The sequence below is a fragment of the Mus caroli genome, chromosome 6, assembly GCF_900094665.2.
Source record: "Mus caroli chromosome 6, CAROLI_EIJ_v1.1, whole genome shotgun sequence".
Classification (NCBI taxonomy): domain Eukaryota; kingdom Metazoa; phylum Chordata; class Mammalia; order Rodentia; family Muridae; genus Mus; species Mus caroli.
This window is the reverse complement of record NC_034575.1, coordinates 138,068,953-138,074,102: the sequence shown is the minus strand read 5'-3', so window position 1 is coordinate 138,074,102 and position 5,150 is coordinate 138,068,953. Positions and strand designations below refer to the sequence as shown.

General features: G+C 46.9%; 1 long non-coding RNA gene across 2 annotated transcripts in view; it reads right to left on the bottom strand.

Moving 5' to 3' along the window:
- Positions 1 to 324: 324 nt before the first annotated feature.
- Positions 325 to 5,150, bottom strand: part of LOC110296947 — an 8,516-nt gene continuing 3,690 nt past the window's right edge. The window contains exons 2-3 of one of the 2 annotated variants that reach the window (XR_002378228.2): positions 4,459 to 4,593; positions 325 to 825 (exon numbers count right to left, since the gene is read on the bottom strand). This is a non-coding gene — a long non-coding RNA (uncharacterized LOC110296947). The remainder of the gene's footprint in view (positions 826 to 4,458; positions 4,594 to 5,150) is intronic. The other variant, XR_003836949.1, reaches the window with a different exon arrangement.

Below are 5,150 nucleotides of genomic sequence, written 5' to 3'. Positions count from 1 at the left end.
AGCTCCCAACCATCAGTAACTCCAGTCTCGGGGGATCCAGCGCCCTCTTCTGTCACCTACAGGCACTGCACACAGTATGTGCACAGAAATCATGCAAGCAGATACCCAGGCACGTAAAACAAAAAGAACTGGGAGTTTCTAATTTCTTCCAAGTCAAGATGGGAATGAGGTTTCGGAGTAGTATTAGGCTAAGCAATTTATATTATTCATGACATTAATGTGTAATTTTCCCCACAAGCAGCCAGGGAAGAGAAATTTCCATATTGTACACGAGGCAGCTTTGTGTGTATATACACTGTGCATGAAATGAGCCTCAATCAGAAGGAATTTTAATGTAAGGTAACTTTATTAGCTGTAGAAAGGCCTGGAACTGTTCTCTATCTCTGTTTCTTGCCTGATGGTTCGAGCATGTTTCATAGTATTTTATTTTATCTTAGTTATTCTCAGATAAATCAGTAGTCCCGTTGTTTTTGCATTAAAATCCCAGTTGGGCCCAATAAACACACGAGTCCTGTCTAGACCTGTGCTGTGTAAAAATCTCCCGATTTATCTTGGCTCCGATATTCTCCTCCCGATTCTGTTTTCGACTGGCCAGCCTGCAGAGGAGAGAGGGCTGCGGTCAGCTTCTTGTTCCTGTGGGTGGCCGTCCTGCCCTCCTGCAGAGGCACTAGCTCCAGCCTCTCTGCACATGCGTGCCAGAGAGCAGAGTGCGAATAAAGGGTGGGCTTAATGTGACCAGGGCAGGTGAGTCTGGGGTCAGTTCCCTCCGGATTCAGTGGCGGTGCTGGTGATGCTGACCTATCTCATCCATCCATGGCTTTCTTCCTGCAGAGCAAAGGATGTGGGAACCTGGGTGAGATAACTCTGCTCTTCTTCCCGCCCATGCCCGCCCTTAGCCCTGGTGTGTGGGACAGCGTTCTTTGGCGTCTCTGATGGACCTGAGACAAATCTTTTCAAGATGACCTCAGATTTACTGTAGAACCGTCCATCTTCCCCACCAACAGTGAAACAATTCATTCCACTGCAGCTACTGCTGTGGTTTGAATGTGGGTTGTCTCACAAAGGTTTGGACTGGAGGTTTGGCTCCTAGTGTGGTGGTTCAGAGAAGGGGCGGGACCTTTAGGAGGTAGGGGGCCTACTGGATCTTGGTTAAAGTTGGAAGAGATCAACGCTGGTCTTGTGGACTGGCTAGTTTTATGTTAACTTGACACAAGCCAGAGCCATTTTGGAACAGGGAAACTCAGCTGAGAAAAACCCTGACAAGACGGGCTTGTGCGCAAGCCAGTGGTGCATTTTCTGCATTGATGAATGATGCGAGAGAGCCCAGGAGACGCCTGCCCCGGGCTAGTGCTCCTGGGTGCTGTAAGAAAGCGGGTTGAGCAAGCCAGTAAGCAGTGTTCCTCTACATCAGCTCCTGCCTCCAGGCTCTGGCCTTGACTTTCTCTTAGTGATTAACTGTGATGGGGAAGTGTAAGCCAAATAAGTTCTTTCTTTCCCAAGTTGCTTTTGGTCAAGGTGTTTCATCAGGTCGATAGAAACCTAAGATAGAGAGTGAATAAACGCTTTCAAAAATGGGTTGTTCCTCCCTTCCAGGCTCAGGGAGCATCACAGAAGACAATCCAGAAAAGACAAAACAGAGGGGCAGAGGTGTCCCTCCCCACCCCCGCGTAAGGGCCTGGCACCACTGCTCTGCTCTTAAATTCATTAAAGTGCAGACTACCTACACAAGGTTGGGCCTGTCGACTTCTGTCTTGGAGGAGGAGGGGTTCTCTAGGTCCTGCTCCTTCTGGGATTTGTAAACAGTTGCTGGGGGTGGGCAAGGCATGTTCTTCAGTTAGGTACCATGGTCCTATAAATGACTTCTCGCTTGCACTAGTATAGGTAACTCCAGTTATATATCCTGGTACACACACACACACACACAAGAACATGAACACACATGCATGTACACCGATACACACATACACATGCATGCACACACATGGGTACACACAAGGGTGTATACATGTGTGTGTGCACACACACAGACACACACATGCACACACACATGTAGACACACATGCACACACTCGCGTGAGAACACAGGCTTAGTGAGGAAGAGAGCCAGTGGGAGGGAACAAGAAGGCAATCGGGACTGTGAATATGATCAGAACACATTATATACACAGATGAAGATGTTCTAATGAAATTTGTTAATATGTGTAATGAACATGTGCTAATAGAAAACTTGGGGTGAAAAGAGTAGTTTGTTAGAAGGTAAAGCTACCCTGACTGTTTGACACACTATCTGCACAGCAGGCTCCTTTCCACTTCTCAGGTGTTTGCTGGTGCACTGAGGGGTCCACATGAGAGTGCTAGAACCACGGTGTTTGGGCTCTGTACACAGCCCAAACAAACTGCTAAGGCTACCATAGATAGCCCTCCATCTCAGGAGCTTTGCTATAGCAACAGGAAATTGACCTATGTTCACCTGTTCTTTCATTCCTATAATTTTTTTTAAATTGTCTCGTGGTAGGAATGAGCAAGCAGTTTATATTTTTTAAGGCACATTTTTAGTGTCCCCCATGGAAATTTTTCTTTTTTAGCTTAAGGCAATGGGGACTAACTAACCTCATTCCCAAGTAAAGGGGAAGAAAAATGCTGTGGTTGCCAACAGTCCTTGCTGAAGGAGCCATTTTCTCTAGGTGTTTTCACTATTTAAATGTTGGAGGAGAGGCAGGTGAATTCCTGTTGGCATTCAGTCTAGGCCCTGCCTCCACAGTTACCTGGCAACAGCCAGGTGTGCCTGACTCACTGTAAAAGGGGCTGCTTGCCCCCTTCTCACTCTCTTGCTTTCTTTTCCCTTACTCTCTCTCCATTCCCCTCCCCCCATATGCTGATGGCCAGCCTCTATTCTCTACTCTCTCCCTCTCTTTGCCTTTCTCTGCCTCTACTCCCCTCTCCCCTCCCCTCCCCTCCCTATTCCCTGAATAAACTCTATTCTAATCTATACCATTGTATGGCTGGTCCCTCCGGAGGAAGGGATGCCTCAGCAGGGCCTGGAAAGACACCCTCTCCCCCCCCACCTGACTATACCTCCACCACACACATCCCTTCTCTCTATTTTTTTTATAAAACACAACAACTCCACTAATTTGTTTATTTTTAAATTGTGCGTCTGTGTGGGCATGTGCGTGCCTGTGGAGTCCAGACGAGCATGTTGGATCCCCTGCAGCTGGAATTACAGGCAGTTGTGAGAGTGGTTTCTCCTGGCTATCATCCCTGGCAATCCTTTATTTTCTTAAGGTTTGCTTGTACACCTGTCTGTGGAGACAGTGAGATGGTAGCAGCCCTCAGCTATGAGCTTGGGAGTGTTTCTCATCCACGTGCTTATGAGACAACCTTGTCAAGGCGATGGATGGCCAGGCTAGAGCATGCTGAGTGTCTTCTCACTACTGACTGAGAACCCTGGACTGACAGTTAGCTCCACATTCTTAGAGGATGAGAAACACTCGGGCAGAAGCTGGAGACAGCTGTGCCCCGTTATCCATTTCTCTGGTTATCCCTGTCACGAGCTCACCAGAACTGAGTTGGGTGAGCTTCATGGTCCTCCCTCTTTCTCTAGGCTCTTTACAAAATATACTATACTGTAACATTTTGTTAATTCCTTGAGAATCTCATACATGCATACAATGTATTTTCATATTTACCTTCACCCCTCTCCCTAACTCCTCCCAGATCCACCTCTTGCCTGCTCCCAACTTGGTATCTCCTCTTTTTTTTTTTTTTTTTTAAAGTATCTAACCTGACTAGTCTCATTTGTACAGCCTATATATTCTTTTCCTTGGGTGTGTGACTATTCACTGGTATTCACTGGAGTTGGTTGATGGACCAGGGGCCACACTTGTAAAGACAACTGATTGCCTCCTGGAGAAGCCATCAACTATCAATAGATCCTCAGCCAGGAGTGTATGCTTGTGGACTCTGCTCTGTTCCATCTCTAGGTCTTCTTGCCAACCAGGAAGAGGACTGAAGGAAACTTTGGGTGGTGGCAGCATGCCAGGCAGTCTTGTTTGCAAGCAAATTTGACATGGCAGTTTACAGCTTATTGTCCTTGCAGTTGTCCTGAATATGCCAGAGGAAAGAGCTGTGTAAACAGCCCAAGGAACCAATGGCACAACTCAGAACACACTGACACCATGACAGGGCTCTGATTTACTACTGGCTTGAAGAAATGACTGTTACCTTGAGTTCCGAATTACCACATCCCAAGGGCATTCTTTGGCATTCTACCCAGGCTGCTAACCAAGTCTTCCACACTTCATTTATGGGATCTGACACTATCACAGACTCCAGCAGTATAGCTGTAGGCTCTAGTAAACTCCTAAATTAAAAGTCAACCCAGTCAAGGGTATTTTGATGTCCAGGGATTTGCACGCAGCTCCCACTAGGCTTAGAGCCAAGTTCCTTCTGACTTACTGAAATTAATGCAGCGCTTTCTATCTTGGCTCCGTGCTTTGCATGGGCAATCGAAGAGGAGTTTTGAGTGGGCCCGGCACTTTAAGAATGCTCCATTTTCCTCCAGGAAGCACCTTACATATGCAACGCAGTAGTCTAAAGAAAGCATAAAGATACTATATTGACACTGCTTCAGAAATTTTGAGGCTTGAGCCATGAAAGAAGTTGAGGTTCAAACGCAATCTTTGTTCATTACTGGATATTTGTTACTAGAGAGGAATTTTCTTTTCATTTTCATTGGTCATTGTTCGGTCACTGCCAAAAGGAACTGAGGGATGCAAGGGTTTGTTTGGCTTATGCCTTAGGTCATGTTCAGCACGGCAGGGAGTCAGGGAAGGAGCTATGCATAAGTGTTCTGCCTGCACGGATGTATATGGACCAGATGTGTGCAGTACTCATGGAAACCAGTAGAGGGTGTTGAATCCCTGGGAAGTGGAGTTAAAGGCAGTTGTCAGTGACAGTGTGGGTGCTAGAAAATGAAGCCAGGTCCTCTGCAAGAGCAATGACTTAACTGCCAAGTCATCTCCAGCTCCCAGTGAGCTTTCTGGTATGGCTGGAACTACCTGCCCAGGGAATGGTGAGAGCCTGGACCTTCATACATCATGTAGCCATCAAGACCATCCCCCCACAGACATGCCTCAATGGATGTTCTT